Genomic DNA, 20,085 nt, shown 5'->3' with positions numbered 1-20,085 from the left:
GCATCGCGTGGTGTGGTGTGATGGTCCACACACCGGAATGCTACAGGTGGCATCGCGTGGTGTGGAGTGATGGTGCACACACTGGAATGTTACAGGTGGCATCGCGTGGTGTGGAGCTACAGGTGGCATCGCGTGGTGTGGTGTGATGGTCCACACACCGGAATGCTACAGGTGGCATCGCGTGGTGTGGAGTGATGGTGCACACACTGGAATGTTACAGGTGGCATCGCGTGGTGTGGAGTGATGGTGCACACACCAGAATGCTAGAGGTGGCATCGCGTGGTGTGGTGTGATGGTGCACACACCGGAATGCTACAGGTGGCATCGCGTGGTGTGGTGTGACGGTGCACACACTGGAATGTTACAGGTGGCATCGCGTGGTGTGGTGTGATGGTGCACACACCGGAATGCTACAGGTGGCATCGCGTGGTGTGGTGTGATGGTGCACACACCGGAATGCTACAGGTGGCATCGCGTGGTGTGTTGTGACGGTGCACACACCGGAATGCTACAGGTGGCATCGCGTGGTGTGGTGTGATGGTGCACACACCGGAATGCTACAGGTGGCATCGCGTGGTGTGGTGTGATGGTGCACACACCGGAATGCTACAGGTGGCATCGCGTGGTGTGGAGTGATGGTGCACACACCGGAATGCTAGAGGTGGCATCGCGTGGTGTGGTGTGATGGTGCACACACCGGAATGCTACAGGTGGCATCGCGTGGTGTGGTGTGATGGTGCACACACTGGAATGCTAGAGGTGGCATCGCGTGGTGTGGTGTGATGGTGCACACACCGGAATGCTACAGGTGGCATCGCGTGGTGTGGTGTGATGGTGCACACACCGCAATGCTACAGGTGGCATCGCGTGGTGTGGTGTGACGGTGCACACACCGGAATGCTACAGGTGGCATCGCGTGGTGTGGTGTGATGGTACACACACCGGAATGCTACAGGTGGCATCGCGTGGTGTGGTGTGATGGTGCACACACCGGAATGCTAGAGGTGGCATCGCGTGGTGTGGTGTGATGGTGCACACACCGGAATGCTACAGGTGGCATCGCGTGGTGTGGAGTGATGGTGCACACACTGGAATGCTAGAGGTGGCATCGCGTGGTGTGGAGTGATGGTGCACACACCGGAATGCTACAGGTGGCATCGCGTGGTGTGGTGTGATGGTGCACACACCGGAATGCTACAGGTGGCATCGCGTGGTGTGGTGTGATGGTACACACACCGGAATGCTACAGGTGGCATCGCGTGGTGTGGAGTGACGGTGCACACACCGGAATGCTACAGGTGGCATCGCGTGGTGTGGTGTGATGGTGCACACACCGGAATGCTACAGGTGGCATCGCGTGGTGTGGAGTGACGGTGCACACACCGGAATGCTACAGGTGGCATCGCGTGGTGTGGTGTGATGGTACACACACCGGAATGCTAGAGGTGGCATCGCGTGGTGTGGTGTGATGGTGCACACACCGGAATGCTACAGGCGGCATCGCGTGGTGTGGTGTGATGGTACACACACCGGAATGCTACAGGTGGCATCGCGTGGTGTGGAGTGACGGTGCACACACCGGAATGCTAGAGGTGGCATCGCGTGGTGTGGTGTGATGGTGCACACACCGGAATGCTACAGGTGGCATCGCGTGGTGTGGTGTGATGGTGCACACACGGGAAAGCTACAGGTGGCATCGCGTGGTGTGGTGTGATGGTGCACACACCGGAATGCTACAGGTGGCATCGCGTGGTGTGGTGTGATGGTGCATACACCGGAATGCTACAGGTGGCATCGCGTGGTGTGGTGTGATGGTGCACACACCGGAATGCTACAGGTGGCATCGCGTGGTGTGGTGTGATGGTACACACACCGGAATGCTACAGGTGGCATCGCGTGGTGTGGAGTGACGGTGCACACACCGGAATGCTAGAGGTGGCATCGCGTGGTGTGGTGTGATGGTGCACACACTGGAATGCTACAGGTGGCATCGCGTGGTGTGGTGTGATGGTGCACACACCGGAATGCTACAGGTGGCATCGCGTGGTGTGGTGTGATGGTGCACACACCGCAATGCTACAGGTGGCATCGCGTGGTGTGGTGTGATGGTGCATACACCGGAATGCTACAGGTGGCATCGCGTGGTGTGGAGTGATGGTGCACACACCGCAATGCTACAGGTGGCATCGCGTGGTGTGGTGTGATGGTGCACACACCGGAATGCTAGAGGTGGCATCGCGTGGTGTGGTGTGATGGTGCACACACCGGAATGCTACAGGTGGCATCGCGTGGTGTGGTGTGATGGTGCACACACCGGAATGCTACAGGTGGCATCGCGTGGTGTGGAGTGATGGTGCATACACCGGAATGCTACAGGTGGCATCGCGTGGTGTGGTGTGATGGTGCACACACCGGAATGCTACAGGTGGCATCGCGTGGTGTGGTGTGATGGTGCACACACCGGAATGCTACAGGTGGCATCGCGTGGTGCGGTGTGATGGTGCACACACCGGAATGCTACAGGCGGCATCGCGTGGTGTGGTGTGATGGTACACACACCGGAATGCTACAGGTGGCATCGCGTGGTGTGGTGTGACGGTGCACACACCGGAATGCTACAGGTGGCACCGCGTGGTGTGGTGTGATGGTGCACACACCGGAATGCTAGAGGTGGCATCGCGTGGTGTGGTGTGATGGTGCACACACCGGAATGTTACAGGTGGCATCGCGTGGTGTGGTGTGATGGTGCACACACCGGAATGCTACAGGTGGCATCGCGTGGTGTGGAGTGATGGTGCACACACCGGAATGCTAGAGGTGGCATCGCGTGGTGTGGTGTGATGGTGCACACACCGGAATGCTACAGGTGGCATCGCGTGGTGTGGAGTGACGGTGCACACACCGGAATGCTACAGGTGGCATCGCGTGGTGTGGTGTGATGGTACACACACCGGAATGCTACAGGTGGCATCGCGTGGTGTGGTGTGATGGTGCACACACCAGAAGGCTACAGGTGGCATCGCGTGGTGTGGAGTGATGGTGCACACACCAGAAGGCTACAGGTGGCATCGCGTGGTGTGGTGTGATGGTGCACACACCGGAATGCTACAGGTGGCATCGCGTGGTGTGGTGTGATGGTGCACACACCGGAATGCTACAGGTGGCATCGCGTGGTGTGGAGTGATGGTGCACACACCGGAATGCTAGAGGTGGCATCGCGTGGTGTGGTGTGATGGTGCACACACCGGAATGCTACAGGTGGCATCGCGTGGTGTGGTGTGATGGTGCACACACCGCAATGCTAGAGGTGGCATCGCGTGGTGTGGTGTGATGGTGCACACACCAGAATGCTACAGGTGGCATCGCGTGGTGTGGTGTGATGGTGCATACACCGGAATGCTACAGGTGGCATCGCGTGGTGTGGAGTGATGGTGCACACACTGGAATGCTACAGGTGGCATCGCGTGGTGTGGTGTGATGGTGCACACACCGGAATGCTACAGGTGGCATCGCGTGGTGTGGTGTGATGGTGCACACACCGGAATGCTACAGGTGGCATCGCGTGGTGTGGTGTGATGGTGCACACACCGGAATGCTACAGGTGGCATCGCGTGGTGTGGTGTGATGGTGCACACACCGGAATGCTACAGGTGGCATCGCGTGGTGTGGTGTGATGGTGCACACACCGGAATGCTACAGGTGGCATCGCGTGGTGTGGTGTGGTGTGATGGTGCACACACCGGAATGCTACAGGTGGCATCGCGTGGTGTGGTGTGATGGTGCACACACCGGAATGCTACAGGTGGCATCGCGTGGTGTGGAGTGATGGTGCACACACCGGAATGCTACAGGTGGCATCGCGTGGTGTGGAGTGATGGTGCACACACCGGAATGCTACAGGTGGCATCGCGTGGTGTGGTGTGATGGTGCACACACTGGAATGTTACAGGTGGCATCGCGTGGTGTGGTGTGATGGTGCACACACCGGAATGCTACAGGTGGCATCGCGTGGTGTGGTGTGATGGTGCACACACCGGAATGCTACAGGTGGCATCGCGTGGTGTGGTGTGACGGTGCACACACCGGAATGCTAGAGGTGGCATCGCGTGGTGTGGTGTGATGGTGCAGACACCGGAATGCTACAGGTGGCATCGCGTGGTGTGGTGTGATGGTGCACACACTGGAATGCTACAGGTGGCATCGCGTGGTGTGGAGTGATGGTGCACACACCGGAATGCTACAGGTGGCATCGCGTGGTGTGGTGTGATGGTGCACACACTGGAATGCTACAGGTGGCATCGCGTGGTGTGGAGTGATGGTGCACACACCGGAATGCTAGAGGTGGCATCGTGTGGTGTGGTGTGACGGTGCACACACCGGAATGCTACAGGTGGCATCGCGTGGTGTGGTGTGACGGTGCACACACCGGAATGCTAGAGGTGGCATCGCGTGGTGTGGTGTGACGGTGCACACACCGGAATGCTACAGGTGGCATCGTGTGGTGTGGTGTGACGGTGCACACACCGGAATGCTACAGGTGGCATCGCGTGGTGTGGTGTGACGGTGCACACACCGGAATGCTACAGGTGGCATCGCGTGGTGTGGTGTGACGGTGCACACACCGCAATGCTACAGGTGGCATCGCGTGGTGTGGTGTGATGGTGCACACACCGGAATGCTACAGGTGGCATCGCGTGGTGTGGTGTGATGGTGCACACACCGGAATGCTACAGGTGGCATCGCGTGGTGTGGTGTGATGGTGCACACACCGGAATGCTAGAGGTGGCATCGCGTGGTGTGGTGTGATGGTGCACACACCGGAATGCTAGAGGTGGCATCGCGTGGTGTGGTGTGATGGTGCACACACCGGAATGCTACAGGTGGCATCGCGTGGTGTGGTGTGATGGTGCACACACCGGAATGCTACAGGTGGCATCGCGTGGTGTGGTGTGATGGTGCACACACCGGAATGCTACAGGTGGCATCGCTTGGTGTGGTGTGATGGTGCACACACCGGAATGCTACAGGTGGCATCGCGTGGTGTGGTGTGATGGTGCACACACTGGAATGTCAGAGGTGGCATCGCGTGGTGTGGAGTGATGGTGCACACACCGGAATGCTACAGGTGGCATCGCGTGGTGTGGTGTGATGGTGCACACACCGGAATGCTACAGGTGGCATCGCGTGGTGTGGTGTGATGGTGCACACACTGGAATGTCAGAGGTGGCATCGCGTGGTGTGGTGTGATGGTGCACACACCGGAATGCTACAGGTGGCATCGCGTGGTGTGGTGTGATGGTGCACACACCGGAATGCTACAGGTGGCATCGCGTGGTGTGGTGTGATGGTGCACACACTGGAATGTCAGAGGTGGCATCGCGTGGTGTGGTGTGATGGTGCACACACCGGAATGCTAGAGGTGGCATCGCGTGGTGTGGTGTGATGGTGCACACACCGGAATGCTACAGGTGGCATCGCTTGGTGTGGTGTGATGGTGCACACACCGGAATGCTACAGGTGGCATCGCGTGGTGTGGTGTGATGGTGCACACACCGGAATGCTAGAGGTGGCATCGCGTGGTGTGGTGTGATGGTGCACACACCGGAATGCTACAGGTGGCATCGCGTGGTGTGGTGTGATGGTGCACACACCGGAATGCTACAGGTGGCATCGCGTGGTGTGGTGTGATGGTGCACACACCGGAATGCTAGAGGTGGCATCGCGTGGTGTGGAGTGATGGTGCACACACCGGAATGCTACAGGTGGCATCGCGTGGTGTGGTGTGATGGTGCACACACCGGAATGCTACAGGTGGCATCGCGTGGTGTGGTGTGATGGTGCACACACTGGAATGTCAGAGGTGGCATCGCGTGGTGTGGAGTGATGGTGCACACACCGGAATGCTACAGGAGGCATCGCGTGGTGTGGAGTGATGGTGCACACACCGGAATGCTACAGGTGGCATCGCGTGGTGTGGTGTGATGGTGCACACACCGGAATGCTAGAGGTGGCATCGCGTGGTGTGGAGTGATGGTGCACACACCGGAATGCTACAGGTGGCATCGCGTGGTGTGGTGTGATGGTGCACACACCGGAATGCTAGAGGTGGCATCGCGTGGTGTGGTGTGATGGTGCACACACCGGAATGCTACAGGTGGCATCGCGTGGTGTGGTGTGATGGTGCATACACCGGAATGCTACAGGTGGCATCGCGTGGTGTGGTGTGATGGTGCACACACCGGAATGCTACAGGTGGCATCGCGTGGTGTGGTGTGATGGTGCACACACTGGAATGCTACAGGTGGCATCGCGTGGTGTGGAGTGATGGTGCACACACCGGAATGCTAGAGGTGGCATCGCGTGGTGTGGTGTGATGGTGCACACACTGGAATGCTAGAGGTGGCATCGCGTGGTGTGGTGTGATGGTGCACACACCGGAATGCTACAGGTGGCATCGCGTGGTGTGGTGTGATGGTGCACACACTGGAATGCTAGAGGTGGCATCGCGTGGTGTGGTGTGATGGTGCACACACCGCAATGCTACAGGTGGCATCGCGTGGTGTGGTGTGATGGTGCACACACTGGAATGCTACAGGTGGCATCGCGTGGTGTGGTGTGATGGTGCACACACTGGAATGTCAGAGGTGGCATCGCGTGGTGTGGTGTGATGGTGCACACACCGGAATGCTAGAGGTGGCATCGCGTGGTGTGGTGTGATGGTGCACACACCGGAATGCTACAGGTGGCATCGCTTGGTGTGGTGTGATGGTGCACACACCGGAATGCTACAGGTGGCATCGCGTGGTGTGGTGTGATGGTGCACACACCGGAATGCTAGAGGTGGCATCGCGTGGTGTGGTGTGATGGTGCACACACCGGAATGCTACAGGTGGCATCGCGTGGTGTGGTGTGATGGTGCACACACCGGAATGCTACAGGTGGCATCGCGTGGTGTGGTGTGATGGTGCACACACCGGAATGCTAGAGGTGGCATCGCGTGGTGTGGAGTGATGGTGCACACACCGGAATGCTACAGGTGGCATCGCGTGGTGTGGTGTGATGGTGCACACACCGGAATGCTACAGGTGGCATCGCGTGGTGTGGTGTGATGGTGCACACACTGGAATGTCAGAGGTGGCATCGCGTGGTGTGGAGTGATGGTGCACACACCGGAATGCTACAGGAGGCATCGCGTGGTGTGGAGTGATGGTGCACACACCGGAATGCTACAGGTGGCATCGCGTGGTGTGGTGTGATGGTGCACACACCGGAATGCTAGAGGTGGCATCGCGTGGTGTGGAGTGATGGTGCACACACCGGAATGCTACAGGTGGCATCGCGTGGTGTGGTGTGATGGTGCACACACCGGAATGCTAGAGGTGGCATCGCGTGGTGTGGTGTGATGGTGCACACACCGGAATGCTACAGGTGGCATCGCGTGGTGTGGTGTGATGGTGCATACACCGGAATGCTACAGGTGGCATCGCGTGGTGTGGTGTGATGGTGCACACACCGGAATGCTACAGGTGGCATCGCGTGGTGTGGTGTGATGGTGCACACACTGGAATGCTACAGGTGGCATCGCGTGGTGTGGAGTGATGGTGCACACACCGGAATGCTAGAGGTGGCATCGCGTGGTGTGGTGTGATGGTGCACACACTGGAATGCTAGAGGTGGCATCGCGTGGTGTGGTGTGATGGTGCACACACCGGAATGCTACAGGTGGCATCGCGTGGTGTGGTGTGATGGTGCACACACTGGAATGCTAGAGGTGGCATCGCGTGGTGTGGTGTGATGGTGCACACACCGCAATGCTACAGGTGGCATCGCGTGGTGTGGTGTGATGGTGCACACACTGGAATGCTACAGGTGGCATCGCGTGGTGTGGTGTGATGGTGCACACACTGGAATGCTACAGGTGGCATCGCGTGGTGTGGTGTGATGGTGCACACACTGGAATGCTACAGGTGGCATCGCGTGGTGTGGTGTGATGGTGCACACACCGGAATGCTACAGGTGGCATCGCGTGGTGTGGTGTGACGGTGCACACACAGCAATACTACAGGTGGCATCGCGTGGTGTGGTGTGATGGTGTACACACCGGAATGCTACAAGTGGCATCGCGTGGTGTGGTGTGATGGTACACACACCGGAATGTTACAGGTGGCATCGCGTGGTGTGGAGCTACAGGTGGCATCGCGTGGTGTGGTGTGATGGTGCACACACCGCAATGCTACAGGTGGCATCGCGTGGTGTGGTGTGATGGTACACACACCGGAATGTTACAGGTGGCATCGCGTGGTGTGGAGCTACAGGTGGCATCGCGTGGTGTGGTGTGATGGTGCACACACCGCAATGCTACAGGTGGCATCGCGTGGTGTGGTGTGATGGTGCACACACCAGAATGCTACAGGTGGCATCGCGTGGTGTGGTGTGATGGTGCACACACCGGAATGCTACAGGTGGCATCGCGTGGTGTGGAGTGACGGTGCACACACCGGAATGCTACAGGTGGCATCGCGTGGTGTGGTGTGATGGTGCACACACTGGAATGCTACAGGTGGCATCGCGTGGTGTGGAGTGATGGTGCACACACCGGAATGCTACAGGTGGCATCGCGTGGTGTGGTGTGATGGTGCACACACTGGAATGCTACAGGTGGCATCGCGTGGTGTGGTGTGACGGTGCACACACCGGAATGCTACAGGTGGCATCGCGTGGTGTGGTGTGATGGTGCACACACTGGAATGCTACAGGTGGCATCGCGTGGTGTGGTGTGATGGTGCACACACCGGAATGCTACAGGTGGCATCGCGTGGTGTGGAGTGATGGTGCACACACCGGAATGCTACAGGTGGCATCGCGTGGTGTGGTGTGATGGTGCACACACTGGAATGCTACAGGTGGCATCGCGTGGTGTGGAGTGATGGTGCACACACCGGAATGCTAGAGGTGGCATCGCGTGGTGTGGTGTGATGGTGCACACACCGGAATGCTACAGGTGGCATCGCGTGGTGTGGAGTGATGGTGCACACACCGGAATGCTACAGGTGGCATCGCGTGGTGTGGTGTGATGGTGCACACTCTGGAATGCTACAGGTGGCATCGCGTGGTGTGGAGTGATGGTGCACACACCGGAATGCTAGAGGTGGCATCGCGTGGTGTGGTGTGATGGTACACACACTGGAAAGCTACAGGTGGCATCGCGTGGTGTGGTGTGATGGTGCACACACCGCAATGCTACAGGTGGCATCGCGTGGTGTGGTGTGATGGTGCACACACCGGAATGCTACAGGTGGCATCGCGTGGTGTGGTGTGACGGTGCACACACCGGAATGCTAGAGGTGGCATCGCGTGGTGTGGTGTGATGGTGCACACACCGGAATGCTAGAGGTGGCATCGCGTGGTGTGGTGTGATGGTGCACACACTGGAATGCTAGAGGTGGCATCGCGTGGTGTGGTGTGATGGTGCACACACTGGAATGCTAGAGGTGGCATCGCGTGGTGTGGAGTGATGGTGCACACACCGGAATGCTAGAGGTGGCATCGCGTGGTGTGGTGTGATGGTGCACACACCGGAATGCTACAGGTGGCATCGCGTGGTGTGGTGTGATGGTGCACACACCGGAATGCTACAGGTGGCATCGCGTGGTGTGGTGTGATGGTGCACACACCGGAATGCAACAGGTGGCATCGCGTGGTGTGGAGTGATGGTGCACACACCGGAATGCTACAGGTGGCATCGCGTGGTGTGGTGTGATGGTACACACACCGGAATGCTACAGGTGGCATCGCGTGGTGTGGTGTGATGGTGCACACACCGGAATGCTACAGGTGGCATAGCGTGGTGTGGAGTGATGGTGCACACACCGGAATGCTACAGGTGGCATCGCGTGGTGTGGTGTGATGGTGCACACACCGGAATGCTACAGGTGGCATCGCGTGGTGTGGAGTGATGGTGCACACACCGGAATGCTACAGGTGGCATCGCGTGGTGTGGAGTGATGGTGCACACACTGGAATGCTACAGGTGGCATCGCGTGGTGTGGTGTGATGGTACACACACCGGAATGCTACAGGTGGCATCGCGTGGTGTGGAGTGATGGTGCACACACTGGAATGCTACAGGTGGCATCGCGTGGTGTGGTGTGATGGTACACACACCGGAATGTTACAGGTGGCATCGCGTGGTGTGGTGTGATGGTGCACACACCGGAATGCTACAGGTGGCATCGCGTGGTGTGGTGTGATGGTGCACACACCGGAATGCTAGAGGTGGCATCGCGTGGTGTGGTGTGATGGTGCATACACCGGAATGCTACAGGTGGCATCGCGTGGTGTGGTGTGATGGTGCACACACCGGAATGCTACAGGTGGCATCGCGTGGTGTGGAGTGATGGTGCACACACCGGAATGCTACAGGTGGCATCGCGTGGTGTGGTGTGATGGTGCACACACTGGAATGCTACAGGTGGCATCGCGTGGTGTGGTGTGACGGTGCACACACCGGAATGCTACAGGTGGCATCGCGTGGTGTGGTGTGACGGTGCACACACCGGAATGCTACAGGTGGCATCGCGTGGTGTGGTGTGATGGTGCACACACCGGAATGCTACAGGTGGCATCGCGTGGTGTGGTGTGATGGTGCACACACCGGAATGCTACAGGTGGCATCGCGTGGTGTGGTGTGATGGTGCACACACTGGAATGCTACAGGTGGCATCGCGTGGTGTGGTGTGATGGTGCACACACCGGAATGCTACAGGTGGCATCGCGTGGTGTGGTGTGATGGTGCACACACCGGAATGCTAGAGGTGGCATCGCGTGGTGTGGTGTGACGGTGCACACACCGCAATGCTACAGGTGGCATCGCGTGGTGTGGTGTGATGGTGCACACACCGGAATGTAACAGGTGGCATCGCGTGGTGTGGTGTGATGGTGCACACACCGCAATGCTACAGGTGGCATCGCGTGGTGTGGTGTGATGGTGCACACACCGGAATGCTACAGGTGGCATCGCGTGGTGTGGTGTGATGGTGCACACACTGGAATGCTACAGGTGGCATCGCGTGGTGTGGTGTGATGGTGCACACACCGGAATGCTACAGGTGGCATCGCGTGGTGTGGAGTGATGGTGCACACACCGGAATGCTACAGGTGGCATCGCGTGGTGTGGTGTGATGGTGCACACACCGGAATGCTAGAGGTGGCATCGCGTGGTGTGGTGTGATGGTGCACACACCGGAATGCTACAGGTGGCATCGCGTGGTGTGGTGTGATGGTGCACACACCGGAATGCTACAGGTGGCATCGCGTGGTGTGGTGTGACGGTGCACACACCGGAATGCTACAGGTGGCATCGCGTGGTGTGGTGTGATGGTGCACACACCGGAATGCTACAGGTGGCATCGCGTGGTGTGGTGTGATGGTGCACACACCGGAATGCTACAGGTGGCATCGCGTGGTGTGGTGTGACGGTGCACACACTGGAATGCTACAGGTGGCATCGCGTGGTGTGGTGTGATGGTGCACACACCGGAATGCTACAGGTGGCATCGCGTGGTGTGGTGTGACGGTGCACACACCGGAATGCTACAGGTGGCATCGCGTGGTGTGGTGTGATGGTGCACACACCGGAATGCTAGAGGTGGCATCGCGTGGTGTGGTGTGACGGTGCACACACCGCAATGCTACAGGTGGCATCGCGTGGTGTGGTGTGATGGTGCACACACCGGAATGTAACAGGTGGCATCGCGTGGTGTGGTGTGATGGTGCACACACCGCAATGCTACAGGTGGCATCGCGTGGTGTGGTGTGATGGTGCACACACCGGAATGCTACAGGTGGCATCGCGTGGTGTGGTGTGATGGTGCACACACTGGAATGCTACAGGTGGCATCGCGTGGTGTGGTGTGATGGTGCACACACCGCAATGCTACAGGTGGCATCGCGTGGTGTGGTGTGATGGTGCACACACCGGAATGCTACAGGTGGCATCGCGTGGTGTGGTGTGATGGTGCACACACCGCAATGCTACAGGTGGCATCGCGTGGTGTGGTGTGACGGTGCACACACCGGAATGCTACAGGTGGCATCGCGTGGTGTGGTGTGATGGTGCACACACCGGAATGCTACAGGTGGCATCGCGTGGTGAGTCGGTACACTCACTGGAATGTCAGAGGTGGTATCACGTGGTGAGTCGGTACACTCACTGGAATGTCAGAGCTGGTATCACGTGGTGAGTCGGTACACTCACCGGAATGTCGGGGGTGGTATCGCGCGGTGAGTCGGTACACTCACCGGAATGTCAGAGGTGGTATCGCGTGGTGAGTCGGTACACTCACTGGAATGTCAGAGGTGGTATCACGTGGTGAGTCGGTACACTCACTGGAATGTCGGAGGTGGTATCACGTGGTGAGTCGGTACACTCACCGGAATGTCAGAGGTGGTATCGCGTGGTGAGTCGGTACACTCACTGGAATGTCGGAGGTTGTATCACGTGGTGAGTCGGTACACTCACCGGAATGTCGGAGGTGTTATCGCGTGGTGAGTCTGTACACTCACCGGAATGTCGGGGGTGGTATCGCGTGGTGAGTCGGTACACTCACCGGAATGTCGGAGGTGGTATCACGTGGTGAGTCGGTACACTCACTGGAATGTCGGGGTTGGTATCGCATGGTGAGTCGGTACACTCACCGGAATGTCGGGGTTGGTATCGCGTGGTGAGTCGGTACACTCACCGGAATGTCGGAGGTGGTATCGCGTGGTGAGTCGGTACACTCACCGGAATGTCGGAGGTGGTATCGCGTGGTGAGTCGGTACACTCACCGGAATGTCGGAGGTGGTATCGCGTGGTGAGTCGGTACATTCACCGGAATGCCGGGGGTGGTATCGCGTGGTGAGTCGGTACACTCACCGGAATGTCGGAGGTGGTATCACGTGGTGAGTCGGTACACTCACCGGAATGTCGGAGGTGGTATCACGTGGTGAGTCGGTACATTCACTGGAATGTCGGAGGTGGTATCGCGTGGTGAGTCGGTACACTCACCGGAATGTCGGAGGTGGTATCGCGTGGTGAGTCGGTACACTCTCCGGAATGTCAGAGGTGATATCACGTGGTGAGTCTGTACACTCACTGGAATGTCGGAGGTGGTATCGCGTGGTGAGTCTGTACACTCACTGGAATGTCGGAGGTGGTATCGCGTGGTGAGTCGGTACACTCACTGGAATGTCAGAGGTGGTATCGCGTGGTGAGTCGGTACACTCACCGGAATGTCGGAGGTGGTATCGCGTGGTGAGTCGGTACACTCACCGGAATGTCGGAGGTGGTATCGCGTGGTGAGTCGGTACACACACTGGAATGTCAGAGGTGGTATCGCGTGGTGAGTCTGTACACTCACCGGAATGTCAGAGGTGGTATCGCGTGGTGAGTCGGTACACTCACCGGAATGTCGGAGGTGGTATCGCGTGGTGAGTCGGTACACACACTGGAATGTCGGAGGTGGTATCGCGTGGTGAGTCGGTACACTCACCGGAATGTCAGAGGTGGTATCGCGTGGTGAGTCTGTACACTCACCGGAATACCGGAAGTGGTATCGCGTGGTGAGTCTGTACACTCACCGGAATGTCGGAGGTGGTATCACGTGGTGAGTCGGTACACTCACCGGAATACCGGAGGTGGTATCACGTGGTGAGTCAGTACACTCACCGGAATGTCGGAGGTGGTATCGCGTGGTGAGTCGGTACACTCTCCGGAATGTCGGGGTTGGTATCGCGTGGTGAGTCGGTACACTCACTGGAATGTCGGAGGTGGTATCACGTGGTGAGTCAGTACACTCACTGGAATGTCGGAGGTGGTATCGCGTGGTGAGTCGGTACACTCACTGGAATGTCGGAGGTGGTATCACGTGGTGAGTCGGTACACTCACTGGAATGTCGGAGGTGGTATCACGTGGCGTGGTGAGTCGGTACACTCACTGGAATGTCGGAGGTGTTATCGCGTGGTGAGTCGGTACACTCACTGGAATGTCGGAGGTGTTATCGCGTGGTGAGTCGGTACACTCACTGGAATGTCGGAGGTGGTATCACGTGGTGAGTCGGTACACTCACTGGAATGTCAGAGGTGGTATCCCGTGGTGAGTCGATACACTCACTGGAATGTCGGGGGTGGTATCACGTGGTGAGTCGGTACACTCACTGGAATGTCGGAGGTGGTATCGCGTGTTGAGTCGGTACACTCACTGGAATGCTGGAGGTGTTATCGCGTGGTGAGTCGGTACACTCACCGGAATGTCGGAGGTGGTATCGCGTGGTGAGTCGGTACACTCACTGGAATGCTGGAGGTGGTATCACGTGGTGAGTCGGTACACTCACTGGAATGTCGGGGGTGGTATCACGTGGTGAGTTGGTACACTCACTGGAATGTCGGGGGTGGTATCACGTGGTGAGTCGGTACACTCACTGGAATGTCGGAGGTGGTATCACGTGGTGAGTCGGTACACTCACCGGAATGCCGGGGGTGGTATCGCGTGGTGAGTCGGTACACTCACTGGAATGTCAGAGGTGGTATCGCGTGGTGAGTCGGTACACTCACCGGAATGTCGGAGGTGGTATCGCGTGGTGAGTCGGTACACTCACCGGAATGTCGGAGGTGGTATCGCGTGGTGAGTCGGTACACTCACCGGAATGTCGGAGGTGGTATCGCGTGGTGAGTCGGTACACTCACTGGAATGTCAGAGGTGGTATCACGTGGTGAGTCGGTACACTCACCGGAATGTCGGAGGTGTTATCGCGTGGTGAGTCGGTACACTCACCGGAATGTCGGGGGTGGTATCGCGTGGTGAGTCGGTACACTCACCGGAATGTCGGAGGTGGTATCGCGTGGTGAGTCGGTACACTCACTGGAATGTCGGAGGTGTTATCGCGTGGTGAGTCGGTACACTCACTGGAATGTCGGAGGTGGTATCGCGTGGTGAGTCGGTACACTCACTGGAATGTCGGAGGTGGTATCGCGTGGTGAGTCGGTACACTCACCGGAATGTCGGAGGTGGTATCGCGTGGTGAGTCGGTACACTCACCGGAATGTCGGGGGTGGTATCACGTGGTGAGTCGGTACACTCACCGGAATGTCGGAGGTGGTATCGCGTGGTGAGTCAGTACACTCACCGGAATGTCAGAGGTGGCATCGCGTGGTGAGTCGGTACACTCACCGGAATGTCGGAGGTGGTATCGCGTGGTGAGTCAGTACACTCACCGGAATGTCAGAGGTGGTATCGCGTGGTGAGTCGGTACACTCACTGGAATGCTGGAGGTGTTATCGCGTGGTGAGTCGGTACATTCACCGGAATGTCGGAGGTGGTATCACGTGGTGAGTCGGTACACTCACCGGAATGTCAGAGGTGGCATCGCGTGGTGAGTCGGTACACTCACCGGAATGTCGGGGGTGGTATCACGTGGTGAGTCGGTACACTCACCGGAATGTCGGGGGTGGTATCGCGTGGTGAGTCAGTACACTCACCGGAATGTCAGAGGTGGCATCGCGTGGTGAGTCGGTACACTCACCGGAATGTCGGAGGTGGTATCGCGTGGTGAGTCGGTACACTCACTGGAATGCTGGAGGTGTTATCGCGTGGTGAGTCGGTACACTCACCGGAATACCGGAGGTGGTATCGCGTGGTGAGTCGGTACACTCACCGGAATGTCAGAGGTGGTATCACGTGGTGAGTCGGTACACTCACCGGAATGTCAGAGGTGGTATCACGTGGTGAGTCGGTACACTCACCGGAATGTCGGGGGTGGTATCGCGTGGTGAGTCGGTACACTCACCGGAATACCGGAGGTGGTATCGCGTGTTGAGTCGGTACACTCACCGGAATGTCGGGGTTGGTATCGCGTGGTGAGTCGGTACACTCACCGGAATGTCGGGGGTGGTATCACGTGGTGAGTCGGTACACTCACTGGAATGTCGGAGGTGGTATCGCGTGGTGAGTCGGTACACTCACTGGAATGTCGGAGGTGGTATCGCGTGGTGAGTCTGTACACTCACCGGAATGTCGGAGGTGGTATCACGTGGTGAGTCGGTACACTCACTGGAATGTCAGAGGTGGTATCGCGTGGTGAGTCGGTACACTCACTGGAATGTCGGAGGTGGCATCGCGTGGTGAGTCGATACACTCACTGAAATGTCGGAGGTGGTATCGCGTGGTGAGTCTGTACACTCACCGGAATGTCGGAGGTGGTATCGCGTGGTGAGTCGGTACACTCACTGGAATGCTGGAGGTGTTATCGCGTGGTGAGTCGTTACACTCACTGGAATGTCGGAGGTGGTATCGCGTGGTGAGTCGGTACACTCACCGGAATGTCAGAGGTGGTATCACGTGGTGAGTTGGTACACTCACTGGAATGTCGGAGGTGGTATCACGTGGTGAGTCGGTACACTCACCGGAATGTCAGAGGTGTTATCGCGTGGTGAGTCGGTACACTCACTGGAATGTCGGAGGTGGTATCGCGTGGTGAGTCGGTACACTCACCGGAATGTCGGGGTTGGTATCACGTGGTGAGTCGGTACACTCACCGGAATGTCGGGGTTGGTATCACGTGGTGAGTCGGTACACTCACTGGAATGTCGGAGGTGGTATCGCGTGGTGAGTCGGTACACTCACCGGAATGTCGGAGGTGGCATCGCGTGGTGAGTCGATACACTCACTGGAATGTCGGAGGTGGTATCGCGTGGTGAGTCGGTACACACACCGGAATGTCGGAGGTGGTATCGCGTGGTGAGTCCGTACACTCACCGGAATGTCGGAGGTGGTATCGCGTGGTGAGTCGGTACACTCACCGGAATGTCGGAGGTGGTATCGCGTGGTGAGTCGGTACACTCACTGGAATGTCGGAGGTGGTATCGCGTGGTGAGTCGGTACACTCACCGGAATGTCGGAGGTGGTATCGCGTGGTGAGTCGGTACACTCACTGGAATGTCGGAGGTGGTATCGCGTGGTGAGTCGGTACACTCACCGGAATGTCAGAGGTGGTATCGCGTGGTGAGTCGGTACACTCACCGGAATGTCAGAGGTGGTATCGCGTGGTGAGTCGGTACACTCACCGGAATGTCAGAGGTGGTATCGCGTGGTGAGTCGGTACACTCACCGGAATGTCGGAGGTGGTATCGCGTGGTGAGTCGGTACACTCACTGGAATGTCAGAGGTGGTATCGCGTGGTGAGTCGGTACACTCACCGGAATGTCGGAGGTGGTATCGCGTGGTGAGTCGGTACACTCACTGGAATGTCGGAGGTGGTATCGCGTGGTGAGTCGGTACACTCACTGGAATGTCAGAGGTGGTATCGCGTGGTGAGTCGGTACACTCACTGGAATGTCGGAGGTGGTATCGCGTGGTGAGTCGGTACACTCACCGGAATGTCGGAGGTGGTATCACGTGGCGTGGTGAGACATCCATGCTGGAGTTGGTGCAGCTCTCTGGTGTTCAGTTAGCAGAAGACAAGATGTATTGTTTTCAACTGCAAACTGCTGCAGCAATCATGGTCTCCGGGATTTGTACAATGTTTTGTGTATGACTGAATTTTATTGTCCTATATGTGCCTTGTACTGTGAATAACCATTGGCACTGTGTTTTGTACCTTGGCCTCAGACTAACGTTGTTTCATTTGACTGTGTTCACAGGTATTCATGTATGGTTAAATTACAATTAAGCTTGAACATGATTATACTACAAGTGCAGCCATTTCTGTTATTTCTTTGTTAATGCAAAGTATTTTCAGTTTGAACATTCTACACCAATCTTTTAAGAGAGAACCAATTCCATCAGCAGGATGTTAAAAGCAACATTTTCTAACAACTTCTGGCTTGTAATTTACTCTGATTGAAGCTACCACATGTGTAGCATCTGATAACAGAAATTGGGAAAGGCAGTTTCCTTCTACTTATCAGTGGCCCCAGGAGAGTTTCTTACTGTACCTTAAGACACAATCCATCTATTTTAATTTCAACAAAGAATTGCAACTTTTGATTACTGTATCCCACTAGCTCCAGGTATAGAATTGAAACTGGGAAATCTGTATAATGGCAGTAGTGCAGAGGGGAAAGTGTGAGGACTCTCTTTTCCCAACCCCAGGGCATTCGCAAGAATGGCTTATCTGCTCTCCTTGGGATAATGCTGCTGGAATTTTTGCCTTTACCCAAGAGGGAAGAGGAAGCTCTAAAGAGGAATTTGAAATCAGAATTGAGATGGTGATGTTGTGGACTAAATTTGAGTGCATCTGTCTCAGCTGACTAGGTAAATTCTTCAGTTTTAACTTCCCTCTTACTAAATAGTGGTGAATCTAACTGCAAAGGCAATTCACACAAGATGAGAGTAAAGCAATCCAACAAGGCTTTACTGGGTTCCTCAGCAGGCAACATTCAGGCATAGGGTCCTAAAAACTCACAACATCAAAATCCAAAAGACATTAATTAGAGCTCCAAAACAGGAAACTCCTACAGAGACAAAGATGATTCCAAAACTGAGCAAAAAAAAAAACCAGGGACAAAGAACTTATATAGGGCTACAAACAAGTCACAGGTGATAACCATGAACTAATAGTTAGCCTAATAGGCAGGTGAACAGGAAGAGGCTGGCCTTGTCATCTCTGCCTCCCTCTGGTGGCCAGTTTGAGGTGAGACAGCGCTGCCACAGAGCAAGTGTGAGCGACTCCATCTGAAATGGATTATACAACTTTTTAGAAGTCTAGCAAGGAACAAAAGATCCTCAGTTGCCCTAGGTACTTACACTGCAACAAGCAGAATCCTGTACTGAGCCATCAGTCTGCAAGATCAACTGTGTCAGCCCTCCTGCTCCCTTCAACCTGTGGTCCCATCCACCTCCACTGTTCTCAGTGTAAAAATGTCAAGCCAAGCCTTGCCCCAATACAGAATACAGCTTAATCTCCGCAGTGTCTGACGCTCTGACCAAAAGCTAATGCGATCTAGTAACTGAAAATGAACAGACCAAATGGATCTTTGTGCGAGTTGCACTAATGCTAACATTCTTCACTTACTGCACAAGAACTGCGAGTCCTCCCGTAGTGTTGCTGGGCGTTGTTGATTATCACTCTTCACTGATTGTTTAGATTTATCAAGCTGCACACAGTTTGCAGAGCACCTGATTAAGGCAGTCCAAGTGCCTGATGAATTTGCCAGAGGGCTGGAGTACCTATCATGGTGCCTGCTCGATCAAGATGTATGGTCACCATGAACAGGAGTATGTTTGATGACGGCTGCACATAGTTTTCACTTCCTGCTTTCTCGATGCAGACATGGTAGAGCCACCGCACAACCCACGGGGGCGGGGCCTCTGAGCACCCTCCCCCCACCCCTGCAAACCTCGGCTCTGTGTTGCCACAGCTTCACAATTACCATGGCAGCTGAGAGGCAGCTTGTCGACAGAGGCCTACTGAGAAGCTGATTATCAGCAACAGTCTGCTATGAGATCATGCCCCAACTTTACAATCAAACCTGAATACATGCAGCCCTGCATAAATTGAAAGGATATTATTTATTATGTTCCTTCACCAAATGTTATGATATGTGATCTCAGATCCACCGTTCTTCATACAGTGCACAAGAGATTCTGCAGATGCTGGTAATCCAGAGCAAATCACTCAAGATGCTGGAAGAACTCAGCAGGTCAGGCAGCATCTATGGAGAGGAATAAACAGTTGATGTTTCAGGCTGAGACCCTTCATCAGGACTGAGTGGATTTGGAGAGAATGATTCCTATAGTGGGGGAGTCTAGGACCAGAGGGTACAGCCTCAGAATCCCTCTAGAACTGAGATGAGGAGGAATTTCTTTAGCCGGACTGTAGTAATTTGAGGAATTTATTGTGGAGGCCAAGTCATTGGGTATATTTAAAGCAGAGTTTGATAGGTTGTGGATTAGTCAGAACATCAAAAGTTATGCAGAGAAAGCGGGAGAAAGGGGTTGAGAGAGATAGTAGGTCATACATGATTCAATGGGCTGAATGGCCTAATCCTGCTCCTATACCTTATGGTCTTAAGGCTTACTTTAGCTGGGGCCAAGTTTCACAGAGTAA

At 56.2% G+C, this 20,085-nt stretch overlaps 1 protein-coding gene across 1 annotated transcript in view; it reads right to left on the bottom strand.

Moving 5' to 3' along the window:
* Positions 1 to 19,268, bottom strand: part of smpd3 (sphingomyelin phosphodiesterase 3) — a 144,803-nt gene extending 125,535 nt beyond the window's left edge. The window contains exon 1 of the mRNA XM_059993445.1: positions 19,051 to 19,268. The gene's annotated coding sequence lies outside the window, so the exon portion shown is untranslated. The remainder of the gene's footprint in view (positions 1 to 19,050) is intronic.
* Positions 19,269 to 20,085: the final 817 nt, after the last annotated feature.

This window comes from Hypanus sabinus, chromosome 17, assembly GCF_030144855.1.
Source record: "Hypanus sabinus isolate sHypSab1 chromosome 17, sHypSab1.hap1, whole genome shotgun sequence".
Classification (NCBI taxonomy): domain Eukaryota; kingdom Metazoa; phylum Chordata; class Chondrichthyes; order Myliobatiformes; family Dasyatidae; genus Hypanus; species Hypanus sabinus.
This window is presented reverse-complemented; position numbering and strand designations above follow the sequence as displayed.